Below are 25,247 nucleotides of genomic sequence, written 5' to 3' on the forward strand. Positions count from 1 at the left end.
AAAGGGTGCTGTAACCCCCAAAGTACACTCCAAACCAATTAAAAAAATATTTTCTGTTTTTGTGAATTGTGTGCGCAGTAGCCGCACGTGCATCAACAAAGTAGTGTCAAGCGTGCGCCTGTGTCCCATAAATAAAGGGCCGGCTGGATTGACCACTAAAGGGTGCTGTAACCCCCAAAGTACACTCCAAACCAAATAAAACAATATATTTTTTTGTGTTTGTGAATTGTGTGCGCAGTAGCCGCACGTGCATCAACAAAGTAGTGGCATGCGTGCACCTGTGTACCATAAATAAAGGGCTGGATGGATTGACCGCTAAATGGTGCTGTAACCCCCAAAGGGTACTCCAAACAAAATAAAAAAATATTTTTTGTGTTTGTGAATTGTGTGCGCAATAGCCGCACGTGCATCAACAAAGTAGTGCCAAGCGTGCGCCTGTGTCATAAGTAAAGGGCCGGCTGGCTTGTCCGTTAAAGGGTGCTGTAACCCCCAAAGTACACTCCTAACAAAATAAAAAAATATTTTCTGTGTTTGTGAATTGTGTGCGCAGTAGCCTCACGTGCATCAACAAAGTAGTGCCAAGCGTGCGCCTGTGTCATAAGTAAAGGGCCGGCTGGCTTCTCCGTTAAAGGGTGCTGTAACCCCCAAAGTACACTCCTAACAAAATAAAAAAATATTTTCTGTGTTTGTGAATTGTGTGCGCAGTAGCCTCACGTGCATCAACAAAGTAGTGCCAAGCATGCGCCTGTGTCATAAGTAAAGGGCCGGCTGGCTTGTCCGTTAAAGGGTGCTGTAACCCCCAAAGTACACTCCAAACCAAATAAAAAAATATTTTCTGTGTTTGTGAATTGTGTGCGCAGTAGCCGCACGTGCATCAACAAAGTAGTGCAAAGCGTGCGCCTGTGTCCCATAAATAAAGGGCCAGCTGGATTGAACGCTAAAGGGTGCTGTAGCACCCAAAGTACACTCCAAACCAAATAAAAAAATATATTTTTTTGTGTTTGTGAATTGTTTGCGCAGTAGCCGCACGTGCATCAACAAAGTAGTGGCAAGCGTGCGCCTGTGTACCATAAATAAAGGGCCGGCTGGATTGACCGCTAAAGGGTTCTGTATCCCCCAAAGGACACTCCAAACAAAACAAAAAAATATTTTCTGTGGTTGTGAATTGTGTGCGCAGTAGCCGCACGTGCATCAACAAAGTAGTGCCAAGCGTGCGCCTGTGTCCCATAAATAAAGGGCCGGCTGGATTGACTGCTAAAAGGGTGCTGTAACCCCCAAAGTACACTCCAAACCAAATAAAAAAATATATTTTTTTGTATTTGAGAATTGTGTGCGCAGTAGCCGAACGTGCATCAACAAAGTAGTGGCAAGCGTGCGCCTGTGTACCATAAGTAAAGGGCCGGCTGGATTGACCGCTAAAGGGTGCTGTATCCCCCAAAGGACACTCCAAACAAAATAAAAAAATATTTTTTGTGTTTGTGAATTGTGTGCGCAATAGCCGCACGTGTATCAACAAAGTAGTGGCAAGCGTTCGCCTGTGTCATAAGTAAAGGGCCTGCTGCCTTGTCCGTTAAAGGGTGCTGTAACCCCCAAAGTACACTCCAAACCAATTAAAAAAATATTTTCTGTTTTTGTGAATTGTGTGCGCAGTAGCCGCACGTGCATCAACAAAGTAGTGTCAAGCGTGCGCCTGTGTCCCATAAATAAAGGGCCGGCTGGATTGACCACTAAAGGGTGCTGTAACCCCCAAAGTACACTCCAAACCAAATAAAACAATATATTTTTTTGTGTTTGTTAATTGTGTGCGCAGTAGCCGCACGTGCATCAACAAAGTAGTGGCATGCGTGCGCCTGTGTACCATAAATAAAGGGCTGGCTGGATTGACCGCTAAATGGTGCTGTAACCCCCAAAGGGTACTCCAAACAAAATAAAAAAATATTTTTTGTGTTTGTGAATTGTGTGCGCAATAGCCGCACGTGCATCAACAAAGTAGTGCCAAGCGTGCGCCTGTGTCATAAGTAAAGGGCCGGCTGGCTTGTCCGTTAAAGGGTGCTGTAACCCCCAAAGTACACTCCTAACAAAATAAAAAAATATTTTCTGTGTTTGTGAATTGTGTGCGCAGTAGCCTCACGTGCATCAACAAAGTAGTGCCAAGCGTGCGCCTGTGTAATAAGTAAAGGGCCGGCTGGCTTGTCCGTTAAAGGGTGCTGTAACCCCCAAAGTACACTCCTAACAAAATAAAAAAATATTTTCTGTGTTTGTGAATTGTGTGCGCAGTAGCCTTACGTGCATCAACAAAGTAGTGCAAAGCGTGCGCCTGTGTCCCATAAATAAAGGGCCAGCTGGATTGAACGCTAAAGGGTGCTGTAGCCCCCAAAGTACACTCCAAACCAAATAAAAAAATATATTTTTTTGTGTTTGTGAATTGTTTGCGCAGTAGCCGCACGTGCATCAACAAAGTAGTGGCAAGCGTGCGCCTGTGTACCATAAATAAAGGGCCGGCTGGATTGACCGCTAAAGGGTTCTGTATCCCCCAAAGGACACTCCAAACAAAATAAAAAAATATTTTCTGTGTTTGTGAATTGTGTGCGCAGTAGCCTCACGTGCATCAACAAAGTAGTGCCAAGCATGCGCCAGTGTCATAAGTAAAGAGCCGGCTGGCTTGTCCGTTAAAGGGTGCTGTAACCCCCAAAGTACACTCCAAACCAAATAAAAAAATATTTTCTGTGGTTGTGAATTGTGTGCGCAGTAGCCGCACGTGCATCAACAAAGTAGTGCCAAGCGTGCGCCTGTGTCCCATAAATAAAGGGCCGGCTGGATTGACCACAAAAGGGTGCTGTAACCCCCAAAGTACACTCCACACCAAATAAAAAAAAAATGTTTTTTTGTGTTTGTGAATTGTGTGCGTTGTAGCAGCACGTGCATCAACAAAGTAGTGGCAAGCGTGCGCCTGTGTATCATAAATAAAGGGCCGGCTGGATTGACCGCTAAAGTGTGCTGTAACCCCCAAAGGCCACTCCAAACAAAATAAAAAAAAATTTTTTCTGTGTTTGTGAATTGTGTGTGCAGTAGCCTCACGTGCATCAACAAAGTAGTGCCAAGCATGTGCCTGTGTCATAAGGAAAGGGCCGGCTGGCTTGTCCGTTAAAGGGTGCTGTAACCCCAAAAGTACACTCCAAACCAAATAAAAATTTTTTTTCTGTGTTTGTGAATTGTGTGCGCAGTAGCCGCACGTGCATCAACAAAGTAGTGTCAAGCGTGCGCCTGTGTCCCATAAATAAAGGGCCGGCTGGATTGACCACTAAAGGGTGCTGTAACCCCCAAAGTACACTCCAAACCAAATAAAACAATATATTTTTTTGTGTTTGTGAATTGTGTGCGCAGTAGCCGCACGTGCATCAACAAAGTAGTGGCATGCGTGCGCCTGTGTACCATAAATAAAGGGCTGGCTGGATTGACCGCTAAATGGTGCTGTAACCCCCAAAGGGTACTCCAAACAAAATAAAAAAATATTTTTTGTGTTTGTGAATTGTGTGCGCAATAGCCGCACGTGCATCAACAAAGTAGTGCCAAGCGTGCGCCTGTGTCATAAGTAAAGGGCCGGCTGGCTTGTCCGTTAAAGGGTGCTGTAACCCCCAAAGTACACTCCAAACCAAATAAAAAAATATTTTCTGTGTTTGTGAATTGTGTGCGCAGTAGCCGCACGTGCATCAACAAAGTAGTGCAAAGCGTGCGCCTGTGTCCCATAAATAAAGGGCCAGCTGGATTGAACGCTAAAGGGTGCTGTAGCCCCCAAAGTACACTCCAAACCAAATAAAAAAATATATTTTTTTGTGTTTGTGAATTGTTTGCACAGTAGCCGCACGTGCATCAACAAAGTAGTGGCAAGCGTGCGCCTGTGTACCATAAATAAAGGGCCGGCTGGATTGACCGCTAAAGGGTTCTGTATCCCCCAAAGGACACTCCAAACAAAATAAAAAAATATTTTCTGTGTTTGTGAATTGTGTGCGCAGTAGCCTCACGTGCATCAACAAAGTAGTGCCAAGCATGCGCCAGTGTCATAAGTAAAGAGCCGGCTGGCTTGTCCGTTAAAGGGTGCTGTAACCCCCAAAGTACACTCCAAACCAAATAAAAAAATATTTTCTGTGGTTGTGAATTGTGTGCGCAGTAGCCGCACGTGCATCAACAAAGTAGTGCCAAGCGTGCGCCTGTGTCCCATAAATAAAGGGCCGGCTGGATTGACTGCTAAAAGGGTGCTGTAACCCCCAAAGTACACTCCAAACCAAATAAAAAAATATATTTTTTTGTATTTGAGAATTGTGTGCGCAGTAGCCGAACGTGCATCAACAAAGTAGTGGCAAGCGTGCGCCTGTGTACCATAAGTAAAGGGCCGGCTGGATTGACTGCTAAAGGGTGCTGTATCCCCCAAAAGACACTCCAAACAAAATAAAAAAATATTTTTTGTGTTTGTGAATTGTGTGCGCAATAGCCGCACGTGTATCAACAAAGTAGTGGCAAGCGTTCGCCTGTGTCATAAGTAAAGGGCCTGCTGCCTTGTCCATTAAAGGGTGCTGTAACCCCCAAAGTACACTCCAAACCAATTAAAAAAATATTTTCTGTGTTTGTGAATTGTGTGCGCAGTAGCCGCACGTGCATCAACAAAGTAGTGTCAAGCGTGCGCCTGTGTCCCATAAATAAAGGGCCGGCTGGATTGACCACTAAAGGGTGCTGTAACCCCCAAAGTACACTCCAAACCAAATAAAACAATATATTTTTTTGTGTTTGTGAATTGTGTGCGCAGTAGCCGCACGTGCATCAACAAAGTAGTGGCATGCGTGCGCCTGTGTACCATAAATAAAGGGCTGGCTGGATTGACCGCTAAATGGTGCTGTAACCCCCAAAGGGTACTCCAAACAAAATAAAAAAATATTTTTTGTGTTTGTGAATTGTGTGCGCAATAGCCGCACGTGCATCAACAAAGTAGTGCCAAGCGTGCGCCTGTGTCATAAGTAAAGGGCCGGCTGGCTTGTCCGTTAAAGGGTGCTGTAACCCCCAAAGTACACTCCTAACAAAATAAAAAAATATTTTCTGTGTTTGTGAATTGTGTGCGCAGTAGCCTCACGTGCATCAACAAAGTAGTGCCAAGCGTGCGCCTGTGTAATAAGTAAAGGGCCGGCTGGCTTGTCCGTTAAAGGGTGCTGTAACCCCCAAAGTACACTCCTAACAAAATAAAAAAATATTTTCTGTGTTTGTGAATTGTGTGCGCAGTAGCCTCACGTGCATCAACAAAGTAGTGCCAAGCATGCGCCTGTGTCATAAGTAAAGGGCCGGCTGGCTTGTCCGTTAAAGGGTGCTGTAACCCCCAAAGTACACTCCAAACCAAATAAAAAAATATTTTCTGTGTTTGTGAATTGTGTGCGCAGTAGCCGCACGTGCATCAACAAAGTAGTGTCAAGCGTGCGCCTGTGTTCCATAAATAAAGGGCCGGCTGGATTGACCACTAAAGGGTGCTGTAACCCCCAAAGTACACTACAAACCAAATAAAACAATATATTTTTTTGTGTTTGTGAATTGTGTGCGCAGTAGCCGCACGTGCATCAACAAAGTAGTGGCATGCGTGCGCCTGTGTACCATAAATAAAGGGCTGGCTGGATTGACCGCTAAATGGTGCTGTAACCCCCAAAGGGTACTCCAAACAAAATAAAAAAATATTTTTTGTGTTTGTGAATTGTGTGCGCAATAGCCGCACGTGCATCAACAAAGTAGTGCCAAGCGTGCGCCTGTGTCATAAGTAAAGGGCCGGCTGGCTTGTCCGTTAAAGGGTGCTGTAACCCCCAAAGTACACTCCAAACCAAATAAAAAAATATTTTCTGTGTTTGTGAATTGTGTGCGCAGTAGCCGCACGTGCATCAACAAAGTAGTGCAAAGCGTGCGCCTGTGTCCCATAAATAAAGGGCCAGCTGGATTGAATGCTAAAGGGTGCTGTAGCCCCCAAAGTACACTCCAAACCAAATAAAAAAATATATTTTTTTGTGTTTGTGAATTGTTTGCACAGTAGCCGCACGTGCATCAACAAAGTAGTGGCAAGCGTGCGCCTGTGTACCATAAATAAAGGGCCGGCTGGATTGACCGCTAAAGGGTTCTGTATCCCCCAAAGGACACTCCAAACAAAATAAAAAAATATTTTCTGTGTTTGTGAATTGTGTGCGCAGTAGCCTCACGTGCATCAACAAAGTAGTGCCAAGCATGCGCCAGTGTCATAAGTAAAGAGCCGGCTGGCTTGTCCGTTAAAGGGTGCTGTAACCCCCAAAGTACACTCCAAACCAAATAAAAAAATATTTTCTGTGGTTGTGAATTGTGTGCGCAGTAGCCGCACGTGCATCAACAAAGTAGTGCCAAGCGTGCGCCTGTGTCCCATAAATAAAGGGCCGGCTGGATTGACTGCTAAAAGGGTGCTGTAACCCCCAAAGTACACTCCAAACCAAATAAAAAAATATATTTTTTTGTATTTGAGAATTGTGTGCGCAGTAGCCGAACGTGCATCAACAAAGTAGTGGCAAGCGTGCGCCTGTGTACCATAAGTAAAGGGCCGGCTGGATTGACTGCTAAAGGGTGCTGTATCCCCCAAAAGACACTCCAAACAAAATAAAAAATTTTTTTTTGTGTTTGTGAATTGTGTGCGCAATAGCCGCACGTGTATCAACAAAGTAGTGGCAAGCGTTCGCCTGTGTCATAAGTAAAGGGCCTGCTGCCTTGTCCGTTAAAGGGTGCTGTAACCCCCAAAGTACACTCCAAACCAATTAAAAAAATATTTTCTGTGTTTGTGAATTGTGTGCGCAGTAGCCGCACGTGCATCAACAAAGTAGTGTCAAGCGTGCGCCTGTGTCCCATAAATAAAGGGCCGGCTGGATTGACCACTAAAGGGTGCTGTAACCCCCAAAGTACACTCCAAACCAAATAAAACAATATATTTTTTTGTGTTTGTGAATTGTGTGCGCAGTAGCCGCACGTGCATCAACAAAGTAGTGGCATGCGTGCGCCTGTGTACCATAAATAAAGGGCTGGCTGGATTGACCGCTAAATGGTGCTGTAACCCCCAAAGGGTACTCCAAACAAAATAAAAAAATATTTTTTGTGTTTGTGAATTGTGTGCGCAATAGCCGCACGTGCATCAACAAAGTAGTGCCAAGCGTGCGCCTGTGTCATAAGTAAAGGGCCGGCTGGCTTGTCCGTTAAAGGGTGCTGTAACCCCCAAAGTACACTCCTAACAAAATAAAAAAATATTTTCTGTGTTTGTGAATTGTGTGCGCAGTAGCCTCACGTGCATCAACAAAGTAGTGCCAAGCGTGCGCCTGTGTAATAAGTAAAGGGCCGGCTGGCTTGTCCGTTAAAGGGTGCTGGAACCCCCAAAGTACACTCCTAACAAAATAAAAAAATATTTTCTGTGTTTGTGAATTGTGTGCGCAGTAGCCTCACGTGCATCAACAAAGTAGTGCCAAGCATGCGCCTGTGTCATAAGTAAAGGGCCGGCTGGCTTGTCCGTTAAAGGGTGCTGTAACCCCCAAAGTACACTCCAAACCAAATAAAAAAATATTTTCTGTGTTTGTGAATTGTGTGCGCAGTAGCCGCACGTGCATCAACAAAGTAGTGCAAAGCGTGCGCCTGTGTCCCATAAATAAAGGGCCAGCTGGAATGAACGCTAAAGGGTGCTGTAGCCCCCAAAGTACACTCCAAACCAAATAAAAAAATATATTTTTTTGTATTTGAGAATTGTGTGCGCAGTAGCCGAACGTGCATCAACAAAGTAGTGGCAAGCGTGCGCCTGTGTACCATAAGTAAAGGGCCGGCTGGATTGACCGCTAAAGGGTGCTGTATCCCCCAAAGGACACTCCAAACAAAATAAAAAAATATTTTCTGTGGTTGTGAATTGTGTGCGCAGTAGCCGCACGTGCATCAACAAAGTAGTGCCAAGCGTGCGCCTGTGTCCCATAAATAAAGGGCCGGCTGGATTGACTGCTAAAAGGGTGCTGTAACCCCCAAAGTACACTCCAAACCAAATAAAAAAATATATTTTTTTGTATTTGAGAATTGTGTGCGCAGTAGCCGAACGTGCATCAACAAAGTAGTGGCAAGCGTGCGCCTGTGTACCATAAGTAAAGGGCCGGCTGGATTGACTGCTAAAGGGTGCTGTATCCCCCAAAAGACACTCCAAACAAAATAAAAAAATATTTTTTGTGTTTGTGAATTGTGTGCGCAATAGCCGCACGTGTATCAACAAAGTAGTGGCAAGCGTTCGCCTGTGTCATAAGTAAAGGGCCTGCTGCCTTGTCCATTAAAGGGTGCTGTAACCCCCAAAGTACACTCCAAACCAATTAAAAAAATATTTTCTGTGTTTGTGAATTGTGTGCGCAGTAGCCGCACGTGCATCAACAAAGTAGTGTCAAGCGTGCGCCTGTGTCCCATAAATAAAGGGCCGGCTGGATTGACCACTAAAGGGTGCTGTAACCCCCAAAGTACACTCCAAACCAAATAAAACAATATATTTTTTTGTGTTTGTGAATTGTGTGCGCAGTAGCCGCACGTGCATCAACAAAGTAGTGGCATGCGTGCGCCTGTGTACCATAAATAAAGGGCTGGCTGGATTGACCGCTAAATGGTGCTGTAACCCCCAAAGGGTACTCCAAACAAAATAAAAAAATATTTTTTGTGTTTGTGAATTGTGTGCGCAATAGCCGCACGTGCATCAACAAAGTAGTGCCAAGCGTGCGCCTGTGTCATAAGTAAAGGGCCGGCTGGCTTGTCCGTTAAAGGGTGCTGTAACCCCCAAAGTACACTCCTAACAAAATAAAAAAATATTTTCTGTGTTTGTGAATTGTGTGCGCAGTAGCCTCACGTGCATCAACAAAGTAGTGCCAAGCGTGCGCCTGTGTAATAAGTAAAGGGCCGGCTGGCTTGTCCGTTAAAGGGTGCTGTAACCCCCAAAGTACACTCCTAACAAAATAAAAAAATATTTTCTGTGTTTGTGAATTGTGTGCGCAGTAGCCTCACGTGCATCAACAAAGTAGTGCCAAGCATGCGCCTGTGTCATAAGTAAAGGGCCGGCTGGCTTGTCCGTTAAAGGGTGCTGTAACCCCCAAAGTACACTCCAAACCAAATAAAAAAATATTTTCTGTGTTTGTGAATTGTGTGCGCAGTAGCCGCACGTGCATCAACAAAGTAGTGTCAAGCGTGCGCCTGTGTTCCATAAATAAAGGGCCGGCTGGATTGACCACTAAAGGGTGCTGTAACCCCCAAAGTACACTACAAACCAAATAAAACAATATATTTTTTGTGTTTGTGAATTGTGTGCGCAGTAGCCGCACGTGCATCAACAAAGTAGTGGCATGCGTGCGCCTGTGTACCATAAATAAAGGGCTGGCTGGATTGACCGCTAAATGGTGCTGTAACCCCCAAAGGGTACTCCAAACAAAATAAAAAAATATTTTTTGTGTTTGTGAATTGTGTGCGCAATAGCCGCACGTGCATCAACAAAGTAGTGCCAAGCGTGCGCCTGTGTCATAAGTAAAGGGCCGGCTGGCTTGTCCGTTAAAGGGTGCTGTAACCCCCAAAGTACACTCCAAACCAAATAAAAAAATATTTTCTGTGTTTGTGAATTGTGTGCGCAGTAGCCGCACGTGCATCAACAAAGTAGTGCAAAGCGTGCGCCTGTGTCCCATAAATAAAGGGCCAGCTGGATTGAATGCTAAAGGGTGCTGTAGCCCCCAAAGTACACTCCAAACCAAATAAAAAAATATATTTTTTTGTGTTTGTGAATTGTTTGCACAGTAGCCGCACGTGCATCAACAAAGTAGTGGCAAGCGTGCGCCTGTGTACCATAAATAAAGGGCCGGCTGGATTGACCGCTAAAGGGTTCTGTATCCCCCAAAGGACACTCCAAACAAAATAAAAAAATATTTTCTGTGTTTGTGAATTGTGTGCGCAGTAGCCTCACGTGCATCAACAAAGTAGTGCCAAGCATGCGCCAGTGTCATAAGTAAAGAGCCGGCTGGCTTGTCCGTTAAAGGGTGCTGTAACCCCCAAAGTACACTCCAAACCAAATAAAAAAATATTTTCTGTGGTTGTGAATTGTGTGCGCAGTAGCCGCACGTGCATCAACAAAGTAGTGCCAAGCGTGCGCCTGTGTCCCATAAATAAAGGGCCGGCTGGATTGACTGCTAAAAGGGTGCTGTAACCCCCAAAGTACACTCCAAACCAAATAAAAAAATATATTTTTTTGTATTTGAGAATTGTGTGCGCAGTAGCCGAACGTGCATCAACAAAGTAGTGGCAAGCGTGCGCCTGTGTACCATAAGTAAAGGGCCGGCTGGATTGACTGCTAAAGGGTGCTGTATCCCCCAAAAGACACTCCAAACAAAATAAAAAATTTTTTTTTGTGTTTGTGAATTGTGTGCGCAATAGCCGCACGTGTATCAACAAAGTAGTGGCAAGCGTTCGCCTGTGTCATAAGTAAAGGGCCTGCTGCCTTGTCCGTTAAAGGGTGCTGTAACCCCCAAAGTACACTCCAAACCAATTAAAAAAATATTTTCTGTGTTTGTGAATTGTGTGCGCAGTAGCCGCACGTGCATCAACAAAGTAGTGTCAAGCGTGCGCCTGTGTCCCATAAATAAAGGGCCGGCTGGATTGACCACTAAAGGGTGCTGTAACCCCCAAAGTACACTCCAAACCAAATAAAACAATATATTTTTTTGTGTTTGTGAATTGTGTGCGCAGTAGCCGCACGTGCATCAACAAAGTAGTGGCATGCGTGCGCCTGTGTACCATAAATAAAGGGCTGGCTGGATTGACCGCTAAATGGTGCTGTAACCCCCAAAGGGTACTCCAAACAAAATAAAAAAATATTTTTTGTGTTTGTGAATTGTGTGCGCAATAGCCGCACGTGCATCAACAAAGTAGTGCCAAGCGTGCGCCTGTGTCATAAGTAAAGGGCCGGCTGGCTTGTCCGTTAAAGGGTGCTGTAACCCCCAAAGTACACTCCTAACAAAATAAAAAAATATTTTCTGTGTTTGTGAATTGTGTGCGCAGTAGCCTCACGTGCATCAACAAAGTAGTGCCAAGCGTGCGCCTGTGTAATAAGTAAAGGGCCGGCTGGCTTGTCCGTTAAAGGGTGCTGGAACCCCCAAAGTACACTCCTAACAAAATAAAAAAATATTTTCTGTGTTTGTGAATTGTGTGCGCAGTAGCCTCACGTGCATCAACAAAGTAGTGCCAAGCATGCGCCTTTGTCATAAGTAAAGGGCCGGCTGGCTTGTCCGTTAAAGGGTGCTGTAACCCCCAAAGTACACTCCAAACCAAATAAAAAAATATTTTCTGTGTTTGTGAATTGTGTGCGCAGTAGCCGCACGTGCATCAACAAAGTAGTGCAAAGCGTGCGCCTGTGTCCCATAAATAAAGGGCCAGCTGGAATGAACGCTAAAGGGTGCTGTAGCCCCCAAAGTACACTCCAAACCAAATAAAAAAATATATTTTTTTGTATTTGAGAATTGTGTGCGCAGTAGCCGAACGTGCATCAACAAAGTAGTGGCAAGCGTGCGCCTGTGTACCATAAGTAAAGGGCCGGCTGGATTGACCGCTAAAGGGTGCTGTATCCCCCAAAGGACACTCCAAACAAAATAAAAAAATATTTTCTGTGGTTGTGAATTGTGTGCGCAGTAGCCGCACGTGCATCAACAAAGTAGTGCCAAGCGTGCGCCTGTGTCCCATAAATAAAGGGCCGGCTGGATTGACCACAAAAGGGTGCTGTAACCCCCAAAGTACACTCCACACCAAATAAAAAAAAAATGTTTTTTTGTGTTTGTGAATTGTGTGCGTTGTAGCAGCACGTGCATCAACAAAGTAGTGGCAAGCGTGCGCCTGTGTATCATAAATAAAGGGCCGGCTGGATTGACCGCTAAAGTGTGCTGTAACCCCCAAAGGGCACTCCAAACAAAATAAAAAAATATTTTCTGTGTTTGTGAATTGTGTGCGCAGTAGCCTCACGTGCATCAACAAAGTAGTGCCAAGCATGTGCCTGTGTCATAAGGAAAGGGCCGGCTGGCTTGTCCGTTAAAGGGTGCTGTAACCCCAAAAGTACACTCCAAACCAAATAAAAATTTTTTTTCTGTGTTTGTGAATTGTGTGAGCAGTAGCCGCACGTGCATCAACAAAGTAGTGCCAAGCGTGCGCCTGTGTCCCATAAATAAAGGGCCGGCTGGATTGACCGCTAAAGGGTGCTGTAACCCCCAAAGTACACTCCAAACCAAATAAAAAAATATATTTTTTTGTGTTTGTGAATTGTTTGCGCAGTAGCCGCACGTGCATCAACAAAGTAGTGGCAAGCGTGCGCCTGTGTACCATAAATAAAGGGCCGGCTGGATTGACCGCTAAAAGGTTCTGTATCCCCCAAAGGACACTCCAAACAAAATAAAAAAATATTTTCTGTGTTTGTGAATTGTGTGCGCAGTAGCCTCACGTGCATCAACAAAGTAGTGCCAAGCATGCGCATGTGTCATAAGTAAAGAGCCGGCTGGCTTGTCCGTTAAAGGGTGCTGTAACCCCCAAAGTACACTCCAAACCAAATAAAAAAATATTTTCTGTGTTTGTGAATTGTGTGCGCAGTAGCAGCACGTGCATCAACAAAGTAGTGCCAAGCGTGCGCCTGTGTCCCATAAATAAAGGGCCGGCTGGATTTACCGCTAAAATGGTGCTGTAACCCCCAAAGTACACTCCAAACCAAATAAAAAAATATATTTTTTGTATTTGTGAATTGTGTGCGCAGTAGCCTCACGTGCATCAACAAAGTAGTGCCAAGCATGCGCCTGTGTCATAAGTATAGGGCCGGCTGGCTTGTCCGTTAAAGGGTGTTGTAACCCCCAAAGTACACTCCAAACCAAATAAAAAAATATTTTCTGTGTTTGTGAATTGTGTGCGCAGTAGCCACACGTGCATCAACAAAGTATTGCCAAGCGTGCGCCTGTGTCCCATAAATAAAGGGCCGGCTGGATTGACCACAAAAGGGTGCTGTAACCCCCAAAGTACACTCCACACCAAATAAAAAAATATGTTTTTTTGTGTTTGTGAATTGTGTGCGCAGAAGCAGCACGTGCATCAACAAAGTAGTGGCAAGCGTGCGCCTGTGTATCATAAATAAAGGGCCGGCTGGATTGACTGCTAAAGTGTGCTGTAACCCCCAAAGGGCACTCCAAACAAAATAAAAAAATATTTTCTGTGTTTGTGAATTGTGTGCGCAGTAGCCTCACGTGCATCAACAAAGTAGTGCCAAGCATGCGCCTGTGTCATAAGTAAAGGGCCGGCTGGCTTGTCCGTTAAAGGGTGCTGTAACCCCAAAAGTACACTCCAAACCAAATAAAAATATATTTTCTGTTTATGAATTGTGTGCGCAGTAGCCGCACGTGCATCAACAAAGTAGTGCCAAGCATGCGCCTGTGTCATAAGTAAAGGGCCGGCTGGCTTGTCCGTTAAAGGGTGCTGTAACCCCCAAAGTACACTCCTAACAAAATAAAAAAATATTTTCTGTGTATGTGAATTGTGTGCGCAGTAGCCGCACGTGCATCTACAAAGTAGTGGCAAGCGTGCGCCTGTGTACCATAAATAAAGGGCCGGCTGGATTGACCGCTAAAGGGTTCTGTATCCCCCAAAGGACACTCCAAACAAAATAAAAAAATATTTTCTGTGGTTGTGAATTGTGTGCGCAGTAGCCGCACGTGCATCAACAAAGTAGTGCCAAGCGTGCGCCTGTGTCCCATAAATAAAGGGCCGGCTGGATTGACTGCTAAAAGGGTGCTGTAACCCCCAAAGTACACTCCAAACCAAATAAAAAAATATATTTTTTGTATTTGAGAATTGTGTGCGCAGTAGCCGAACGTGCATCAACAAAGTAGTGGCAAGCGTGCGCCTGTGTACCATAAGTAAAGGGCCGGTTGGATTGACCGCTAAAGGGTGCTGTATCCCCCAAAGGACACTCCAAACAAAATAAAAAAATATTTTCTGTGGTTGTGAATTGTGTGCGCAGTAGCCGCACGTGCATCAACAAAGTAGTGCCAAGCGTGCGCCTGTGTCCCATAAATAAAGGGCCGGCTGGATTGACCACAAAAGGGTGCTGTAACCCCCAAAGTACACTCCACACTAAATTAAAAAAAAATGTTTTTTTGTGTTTGTGAATTGTGTGCGTTGTAGCAGCACGTGCATCAACAAAGTAGTGGCAAGCGTGCGCCTGTGTATCATAAATAAAGGGCCGGCTGGATTGACCGCTAAAGTGTGCTGTAACCCCCAAAGGGCACTCCAAACAAAATAAAAAATATTTTCTGTGTTTGTGAATTGTGTGCGCAGTAGCCTCACGTGCATCAACAAAGTAGTGCCAAGCATGTGCCTGTGTCATAAGGAAAGGGCCGGCTGGCTTGTCCGTTAAAGGGTGCTGTAACCCCAAAAGTACACTCCAAACCAAATAAAAATTTTTTTTCTGTGTTTGTGAATTGTGTGAGCAGTAGCCGCACGTGCATCAACAAAGTAGTGCCAAGCGTGCGCCTGTGTCCCATAAATAAAGGGCCGGCTGGATTGACCGCTAAAGGGTGCTGTAACCCCCAAAGTACACTCCAAACCAAAAAAAAAATATTTTTTATTGTGTTTGTGAATTGTGTGCGTAGTAGCCGCACGTGCATCAACAAAGTGGTACCAAGCGTGCGCCTGTGTACCATAAATAAAGGGCCGGCTGGATTGAACGCTAAAGGGTGCTGTATCCCCCAAAGGGCACTCCAAACAAAATAAAAAAATATTTTCTGTGTTTGTGAATTGTGCGCGCAGTAGCCTCACGTGCATCAACAAAGTTGTGCCAAGCATGCGCCTGTGTCATAAGGAAAGGGCCGGCAGGCTTGACCATTAAAGGGTGCTGTAACCCCCAAAGTACAATCCAAACCAAATAAAAAAATATTTTCTGTGTTTGTGAATTGTGTGTGCAGTAGCCGCACGTGCATTAACAAAGTAGTGGCAAGCGTGCACCTGTGTACCATAAATAAAGGGCCGGCTTGATTGACCGCTAAAGGGTGCTGTAACCCCCATAGGGCACTCCAAACAAAATAAAAAAATATTTTCTGTGTTTGTGAATTGTCTGCGCAGTAGCATCACGTGCATCAACAAAGTAGTGCCAAGCGTGCGCCTGTGTCATAAGTAAAGGGCCGGCTGGCTTGTCCATTAAAGGGTGCTGTAACCCCCAAAGTACACTGCAAACAAAATTAAAAAATATTTTTTGTGTTTGTGAATTGTGTGCGCAATAGCCGCACGTGCATCAACAAAGTAGTGCCAAGCGTGCGCCTGTGTCATAAGTAAAGGGCCGGCTGGCTTGTCCATTATAGGGTGCTGTAACCCCCAAAGTACACTCCTAACAAAATAAAAAAAAAATTTCTGTGTTTGTGAATTGTGTGCGCAGTAGCCTCACGTGCATCAACAAAGTAGTGCCAAGCATGCGCCTGTGTCATGAGTAAAGGGCCGGCTGGCTTGTCCGTTAAAGGGTGCTGTAACCCCCAAAGTACACTCCAAACCAAATAAAAAAATATTTTCTGTGTTTGTGAATTGTGTGCGCAGTAGCCGCACGTGCATCAACAAAGTAGTGCAAAGCGTGCGCCTGTGTCCCATAAATAAAGGGCCAGCTGGATTGAATGCTAAAGGGTGCTGTAACCCCCAAAGTTCACTCCAAACCAAATAAAAAAATATATTTTTTTGTGTTTGTGAATTGTTTGCGCAGTAGCCGCACGTGCATCAACAAAGTAGTGGCAAGCGTGCGCCTGTGTACCATAAATAAAGGGCCGGCTGGATTGACCGCTAAAGGGTTCTGTATCCCCCAAAGGACACTCCAAACAAAATAAAAAAATATTTTCTGTGTTTGTGAATTGTGTGCGCAGTAGCCTCACGTGCATCAACAAAGTAGTGCCAAGCATGCGCATGTGTCATAAGTAAAGAGCCGGCTGGCTTGTCCGTTAAAGGGTGCTGTAACCCCCAAAGTACACTCCAAACCAAATAAAAAAATATTTTCTGTGTTTGTGAATTGTGTGCGCAGTAGCAGCACGTGCATCAACAAAGTAGTGCCAAGCGTGCGCCTGTGTCCCATAAATAAAGGGCCGGCTGGATTTACCGCTAAAATGGTGCTGTAACCCCCAAAGTACACTCCAAACCAAATAAAAATATATATTTTTTTGTATTTGTGAATTGTGTGCGCAGTAGCCGAACGTGCATCAACAAAGTAGTGGCAAGCGTGCGCCTGTGTATCATAAATAAAGGGCCGCCTGGATTGACCGCTAAAGGGTGCTGTATCCCCCAAAGGACACTCCAAACAAAATAAAAAAATATTTTCTGTTTGTGAATTGTGTGCGCAGTAGCCTCACGTGCATCAACAAAGTAGTGCCAAGCATGCGCCTGTGTCATAAGTATAGGGCCGGCTGGCTTGTCCGTTAAAGGGTGTTGTAACCCCCAAAGTACACTCCAAACCAAATAAAAAAATATTTTCTGTGTTTGTGAATTGTGTGCGCAGTAGCCACACGTGCATCAACAAAGTATTGCCAAGCGTGCGCCTGTGTCCCATAAATAAAGGGCCGGCTGGATTGACCACAAAAGGGTGCTGTAACCCCCAAAGTACACTCCACACCAAATAAAAAAATATGTTTTTTTGTGTTTGTGAATTGTGTGCGCAGTAGCAGCACGTGCATCAACAAAGTAGTGGCAAGCGTGCGCCTGTGTATCATAAATAAAGGGCCGGCTGGATTGACTGCTAAAGTGTGCTGTAACCCCCAAAGGGCACTCCAAACAAAATAAAAAAATATTTTCTGTGTTTGTGAATTGTGTGCGCAGTAGCCTCACGTGCATCAACAAAGTAGTGCCAAGCATGCGCCTGTGTCATAAGTAAAGGGCCGGCTGGCTTGTCCGTTAAAGGGTGATGTAACCCCAAAAGTACACTCCAAACCAAATAAAAATATATTTTCTGTTTGTGAATTGTGTGCGCAGTAGCCGCACGTGCATCAACAAAGTAGTGCCAAGCATGCGCCTGTGTCATAAGTAAAGGGCCGGCTGGCTTGTCCGTTAAAGGGTGCTGTAACCCCCAAAGTACACTCCTAACAAAATAAAAAAATATTTTCTGTGTTTGTGAATTGTGTGCGCAGTAGCCTCACGTGCATCAACAAAGTAGTGCCAAGCATGCGCCTTTGTCATAAGTAAAGGGCCGGCTGGCTTGTCCATTAAAGGGTGCTGTAACCCCCAAAGTACACTCCAAACCAAATAAAAAAATATTTTCTGTGTTTGTGAATTGTGTGCGCAGTAGCCGCACGTGCATCAACAAAGTAGTGCAAAGCGTGCGCCTGTGTCCCATAAATAAAGGGCCAGCTGGATTGAACGCTAAAGGGTGCTGTAACCCCCAAAGTACACTCCAAACCAAATAAAAAAATATATTTTTTTGTGTTTGTGAATTGTTTGTGCAGTAGCCGAACGTGCATCAACAAAGTAGTGGCAAGCGTGCGCCTGTGTACCATAAATATAGGGCGGCTGGATTGACCACTAAAGGGTGCTGTATCCCCCAAAGGACACTACAAACAAAATAAAAATTTATTTTCTGTGTTTGTGAATTGTGTGCGCAGTAGCCTCACGTGCATCAACAAAGTAGTGCCAAGCATGAGCCTGTGTCATAAGTAAAGGGCCGGCTGGATTGACCACAAAAGGGTGCTGTAACCCCAAAAGTACACTCCAAACCAAATAAAAAAATATTTTCTGTTTGTGAATTGTGTGCGCAGTAGCTGCACGTGCATCAACAAAGTAGTGCCAAGCAAGCGACTGTGTCCCATAAATATAGGGCGGCTGGATTGACCGCTAAAGGGTGCTGTAACCCCCAAAGTACACTCCAAACTAAATAAAAAAATATTTTTTTTGTGTTTGTGAATTGTGTGCGCAGTAGCCGCACGTGCATCAACAAAGTGGTGCCAAGCATGCGCCTGTGTCATAAGTAAAGGCCCGGCTGGCTTCTCCGTTAAAGGGTGCTGTAACCCCAAAAGTACACTCCAAACCAAATAAAAAAATATTTTCTGTTTGTGAATTGTGTGCGCAGTAGCCGCACGTGCATCAACAAAGTAGTGGCATGCGTGCGACTGTGTCCCATAAATATAGGGCCGGCTGGATTGACCGCTAAAAGGGTGCTGTAACCCCCAAAGTACACTCCAAACCAAAAAAATATATATATTTTTTTGTGTATGTGAATTGTGTGCGCAGTAGCCTCACGTGCATCAACAAAGTAGTGCCAAGCATGCGCCTGTGTCATAAGTAAAGAGCGGGCTGGCTTGTCCGTTAAAGGGTGCTGTAACCCCCAAAGTACACTCCAAACCAAATAAAAAAATATTTTCTGTGTTTGTGAATTGTGTGCGCAGTATCCGCACGTGCATTAACAAAGTAGTGCCAAGCGTGCGCCTGTGTCCCATAAATAAAGGGCCGGCTGGATTTACCGCTAAAAGGGTGCTGTAACCCCCAAAGTACACTCCAAACCAAATAAAAAAATATATTTTTTTGTATTTGTGAATTGTGTGCGCAGTAGCCGAACGTGCATCAACAAAGTATTGGCAAGCGTGCGCCTGTGTACCATAAATAAAGGGCCGGCTGGATTGACCGCTAAAGGGTGCTGTATTCCCCAAAGGACACTCCAAACAAAATAAAAAAATATTTTCTGTGTTTGGGAATTGTGTGCGCAGTAGCCTCACGTGCATCAACAAAGTAGTGCCAAGCATGCGCCTGTGTCATAAGTAAAGGGCCGGCTGGCTTGTCCGTTAAAGGGTGCTGTAACCCCAAAAGTACACTCCAAACCAAATAAAAAAATATTTTCTGTTTGTGAATTGTGTGCGCAGTAGCTGCACGTGCATCAACAAAGTAGTGCCAAGCAAGCGACTGTGTCCCATAAATATAGGGCGGCTGGATTGACCGCTAAAGGGTGCTGTAACCCCCAAAGTACACTCCAAACTAAATAAAAAAATATTTTTTTTGTGTTTTTGAATTGTGTGCGCAGTAGCCGCACGTGCATCAACAAAGTGGTGCCAAGCATGCGCCTGTGTCATAAGTAAAGGCCCGGCTGGCTTCTCCGTTAAAGGGTGCTGTAACCCCAAAAGTACACTCCAAACCAAATAAAAAAATATTTTCTGTTTGTGAATTGTGTGCGCAGTAGCCGCACGTGCATCAACAAAGTAGTGGCAAGTGTGCGACTGTGTCCCATAAATATAGGGCCGGCTGGATTGACCGCTAAAAGGGTGCTGTAACCTCCAAAGTACACTCCAAACCAAAAAAAAATATATATTTTTTTGTGTTTGTGAATTGTGTGCGCAGTAGCCGCACGTGCATCAACAAAGTAGTGGCAAGCGTGCGCCTGTGTACCATAAATAAAGGGCCGGCTGGATTGACAGCTAAAGGGTGCTGTAACCCCCAAAGGGCACTCCAAACAAAATAAAAAAATATTTTCTGTGTTTGTGTGCGCCTTAGTCGCACGTATATATCAATATAACATAAATGGAGGACCAAACTTTCTCCGATAAAAATAAAATAGGGAAAGATCAAGAACGACTTCCTGCTAGTGCTGAAGCTGCTGCCACTAGTCATGACATAGACGATAACATGCCATCAACGTCGTCTGCCAAGGCCGATGCCCAATATCATAGTAGAGGGCACATACAATCCCAAATGGCAAAGTTCAGGAAAATGACCTTGAAAAAAATATTTAAATCATATGAATCGAAACTTAAAATTGCCAATATGCCATTTACGACACGGAGTGGCAAGGAATGGCTAAGGTCTTTCCCTATGTTCATGACTAGTGGTTCAGCTTCACATGACGATGGAAGCCCTCATCCCACTAAAAAAATCAAAAGAGTTAAGCTGGCAGAAGCACAGCGAAGAACTGTGCGTTCTAAGAAAATATCACAAATCCCCAAGGAGAGTCCAAGTGTGGTGGTGGTTGCGATGCCTGACCTTCCCAGCACTGCACGGGAAGAGGTGGCTCTTTCCACCATTTGCACGCCCCCTGCAAGTGCTGAAAGGAGCACCCACAGTCCACTTGCTGATATGCAAATTGAAGATGTCACTGTTGAAGTACAACAGGATGAGGATACTGGTGTAGCTGGCGCTGAGGAGGAAGTTGGCGAGGAGGATTCTGATGGTGATGTGGTTTGTTTAAATCAGGCTCCGGGGGAGACAGTTGTTGTCCGTGGGATGAAAAAGCCCTTCACGGTCATGCCTGGGCAGAAGACCAAACATTCCACCTCTTTGGTCTGGCAATATTTCTATCCAAACCCGGACAACAACTGTCTTGCCATATGTACCTTATGTAAAGGTGAAATAAGTAGGGGTAGGGACGTTAACCACCTGGGAACATCCTCCCTTATACGGCACCTGCAGCGCGTTCATAAAAAGTTACTGTCAAGTTCAGAACCTTTGGCTAAGACCATAAGCAGTCCAGGGACACCTAAATCCCGTTGTCCTGTTGTATCCAAGTGCCTGCAAACCACACCGTCAACTCCCTCCTCGTCAATTTCCTCCTTAGTCAGGATCAGAAGTAGTCCTGCAGGCCATGTCACTGGCATGACTGACTCTCCTATCCGGGATTCCTCCGGAGGATCCTGCATTGCTACGCCTCCTGCTGCCGCTGCTGCTGTTGCTGCTGCTGGGAGTCATTCATCATCCCAGAGAGGAAGTAGGAACACCACTACTTTTACTAAACAATTGACCCTCCAACTGTCCTTAGTGAGGAGGATGAAGTACGACAGCAGTCATCCTGAAGCAAAACGTATAACTGAGGCCTTGACTGCTATGTTGGTGTTAGACGTGCGTCCAGTATCTGCCATTAGTGAAGTGGGATTTAGACAATTGATGGAGGTAATGTGTCCCCAGTTCCAAATCCCGTCTAGATTCCACTTCACTAGGCAGGCGATACCGAGACTGTACAGAAACGTCAGAAAAAGTGTCCTCAGTGTCCTGAAAAATGCCATTTTACCCAATGTCCACTTAACCACGGACATGTGGACAAGTGGAACAGGGCAGACTAATGACTATATGACTGTGACAGCCCACTGGGTAGATGTATCACCTTACGCAGCAACAGCAGCAGCGTCACCAGTAGCAGCATCTCAGAAACGCCAGCTTGTTCCAAGGCAGGCTACGCTGTGTATCACCGGTTTCAGTAAGAGGCACACCGCCGACAACCTCTTAGAGAAACTGAGGGAAATCTTCGCCCAGTGGCTTACCCCACTTAGACTCTCTTGGGGATTTGTGATATCTGACAACACCACCAATATTGTGCGGGCATTACATCTGGGAAAATTCCAGCACGTCCCATGTTTTGCTCACACAATAAACTTGGTGGAACAGAATTTTCTGAAAAGCGACAGGGGCGTGCAGGAGACGCTTTGGGTGGCCCGAAATATTTCTGGCCACTTTCGCCATTGAACGACTGTGCGCTGAAGACTGGAGCACCAGCAAACACTCTTGAACCTGCCCTGCCATCACCTGAAGCAAGAGGTTGTGACGCGGTGGAACTCAACCCTCTATATGCTTCAGAGGATGGAGGAGCAGTAAAAGGCCATTCAAGCCTATACATCCACCTATGACATAGGCAAAGGAGGGGGTATGCACCTGACTCAAGCGCAGTGGAGAATGATTTCCATGTTGTGCAAGGTACTCCAGCCCTTCCAACTTGCCACACGTGAAGTCTGTTCAGACACTGCCAGCTTGAGTCAGGTCATTCCCCTCATCAGGCTTTTGCAGAAGCAGCTGGAGAAAGTGAAGGAGGAGCTGAGACGGAGCAATTCCATTCGGCATGTGGCACTTGTGGATGAAGCCCTTCATTCGCTTTGTCAGGATTCCAGGATGGTCAATCTGTTGAAATCAGACCACTACATTTTGGCCACCGTGCTCGATCCTAGGTTTAAAGCCTATGTGGTGTCTCTCTTTCCGGCCGACACAAGCCTGCCGAGGTGCAAGGACCTGCTGGTGAAAACACTGTCAGCTGAAGCAGAACGTGACACATCAATAGCTCCTTCTTCATTTTCTCCCACAACTGGGGCTGCCAGGAAAAAACTTAGGTATCCTAAGCAACCCGCTGGCGGTGATGCAGGGCAGGCAGGACCAAGTTTGGACATCTGGTCCGGACTGAAGGACCTGGCAACAATTTCTGACATGTCTACTGTCACTACATATGATACTGTCAACATTGACAGAATGGTGAAGGATTACATCGGTGACAGCATCCAAGTAGGCATGTCAGACAGTCCATACCTGTACTGGCAGGAAAAAGAGGCAATTTGGAGGCCCCTGTACAAACTGGCTCTATTTTACCTGAGTTGCCCCCCCTCCAGTGTGTACTCCGAAAGAGTGTTTAGTGCAGCCGGGAACCTTGTCAGCGAAAGGCGTAGGAGGTTGCTTCCACAAAATGTGGAGAAGATGATGTTCATCAAAATTAATTATCAACTCTTCCAGGGAGACCAGCCTCCAGAACGTACAGATGGACCTGTGGTGGTGGATTCTAGTGGGGATGAGTTAATACTCTGTGAGAATGAGGATGTACACAACATTGAAGAGGGTGAGGAATCGGTGGATGAGGAGGAAGAGGATGACATCTTGCCTCCGTAGAGCCAGTTTGTGCAGGGACAGATTAATTGCCAGCTTGTTTTGTGGGGGCCCAAACGAACCAATCATTTCAGCCACAGTTGTGTGGCAGACCCTGGCGCTGAAATGATTGGTTTGTTAAAGTGTGCATGTCCTGTTTATACAACATAAGGGTGGGTGGGAGGGCCCAAGGACAATTCCATCTTGCACATCTTTTTTTTCTTTGCATTATGTACAGTTTGGGGCCATTATATATTTAATGACCCCCCTCACCCCCAGCCAGTATATATTTAATGATCCCCTCACCCCCAGCCATTTATATTTAATGATCCCCCTCAACTCCAGCCATTTATATTTAATGATCCCCCCTCACCCCCAGCCCTTATATATTTAATGATCCCCTCACCCCCAGCCATTATATATATTTAATAAACCCCTCTCACCCCCAGCCATTATATATATTTAATAAACCCCTCTCACCCCCAGCCATTTTAAGATATATTTAATAAACCCCCCTCACCCCCACCCATTTTAAGATATATTTAATAAACCCCTCTCACCCCCAGCCATTTTAAGATATATTTAATAAGCCCCCTCACTTCCAGCCATTTTAAGATATATTTAATAAACCCCCCTAACCCCCAGCCATTATATATCTTTTTAATGAACCCCCTCACCCCAGGCATTTTAAGATATATTTAATAAACCCCTCTCACCCCCAGCCATTTAATAAACCCCCCTCACCCCCAGCCATTATATATATATATATATATATATATATTTAATAAACCCCCCTCACCCCCAGCCATTATTTATATATTTAATAAACTCCCCTCACCTCCAGCCATTATATATATTTAATAAACCCACCTCACCCCCAGCCATTTTAAGATATATTTAATTATTCCACCCTCCCATTTCCTACCAGTTTTTTCCACTTACCTCAGTACTCCTTAAGTCCCAGGCTCCCAGCTGTCCGGCTGCAACAGAGTCCATGGTCCCGCTCTGCAGCTCCTCATTACCTTCATGATGCTTCATCCCCTGTAGCGCAGGCACTGCTCTGACTCGTCGTCACCACCAGGGGAGGAAGCAAGGGAAGACTGAGTTACAGGTTGGGTGACAGCACTACCAGAGACACCACACTGGGCGGGGAATGAACTTCTCATGCCGGTAGCAGAGTGATGTCACAGTAACCGGACTAGGTGCTGCGGGCTACAGCTCTTCCTGCAGCTCTTAGTCTAGCTGCATGAAGGGGGGAGGGTGTTGACAGGCGCCCACTGCTGGGTAAGCACTGCAGCCATCACCAGGTGAAATGGCTTCCGGTGGGGAGAGACAAGACCATGCCTATTGTAGAAGGCAGCCTCAGTGGGCCGCCCATCAGAGCCCGGCGCCCTTAGGCAGCTGCCTAAAGCTGGCCACACACTAGACCAACTTACATCCAACCATCCAACTAGTTGATTGGTTGGAATGAAAATCTGGTAAGGTATGAAAGCAAATGACAATCAGCAATTTGCTCCCAAACGCCGGAAAATGGACAAACACTGTTGTTTGAACAAATTGTTTAGATCAAACATTTAATAAACTTGTCTGACCGACCATTTTCATCTGTGTTCTGGCATTTAGGAGCAAATTGCTGATCATCAGTTACTCCCATACGTTACCAGATTTTCATTCCAACCAATCAACTAGTTGGCAGGTTGGATGTAAGTTGGTCTAGTGTGTGGCCAGCTTAAGACTGCCAAATGGAAGCGACGACCCTGCATCTCCAAGCAGCCCCCAGGACTCCCAGCAGCCCCCTCTCCAGTGAGAAGATAGAGGGGAGGCCACCGGGAGCTGCGGAGATCCCCAGGCAGGTAAGTTCTGAATTTTTTTACGCGACGCAGGGTTTTCAAAGCGGAAAACCCTGCAACCACTTTTTAAAAATTGGATAATGTGGGTATTCCAAAATTGGGCACGAGGTTTTTTACCTCGCGCCCAATTGAATATGCCCCTATGAGTGAGACACACATGAGAACCCATATCCCTAATTACACATTCAATCTCAGCCATCCTCCCCATTCTTGGTACTCTAATAGAGTGAGACAATACTCTCACTGCTTTATCTCTCTCTACAGCTTCAGGAAGGCACACACTGCAGTAACTATAAGAGGGTCAAATATCATTAGGCCAGTTCTCTTTGGCCTAATGATACTTCAATGGCTGCTACTTGCACTGTAACATTACCCTGGTTTTCAAAGATGATGGAGTAAATTTTCTAAAGTGATAGTGTTTAGAAGTGGAGTTGTTGCCCATAGCAACCAATCAGATTCTAGCTATTATTAATAGAACAGTGACTCCCAACCTCGGTCCTCAAGGCACACTAACAGTGCTGGTTTTAGTGATATCCATGCTTCAGGACAGATTGTCAAATCAAAATAACTGAGGCACTAATTAAGTCACCTGTGCTCATGTATGGTTATCCTAAAATCCTGGACTGTCAGTGTGCCTTGAGGACCATGGTTGGGAACCCCTGCTCTAGAAGGTGCTAGATAAATGTTAAGTAGAATCTGATTGGTTGCTTTGGGCAACATCTCCACTTTTAA

At 45.3% G+C, this 25,247-nt stretch overlaps 1 protein-coding gene across 1 annotated transcript in view; it reads right to left on the reverse strand.

Moving 5' to 3' along the window:
* LOC148501811 (ovostatin-like) overlaps positions 1 to 25,247 on the reverse strand; it is a 405,898-nt gene that overhangs the window by 378,135 nt on the left and 2,516 nt on the right. The window lies entirely within an intron of this gene.

This window comes from Taudactylus pleione, unplaced genomic scaffold (genome assembly GCF_031769625.1).
Source record: "Taudactylus pleione unplaced genomic scaffold, aTauple2 ptg000502l, whole genome shotgun sequence".
In the NCBI taxonomy this organism is placed as follows: domain Eukaryota; kingdom Metazoa; phylum Chordata; class Amphibia; order Anura; family Myobatrachidae; genus Taudactylus; species Taudactylus pleione.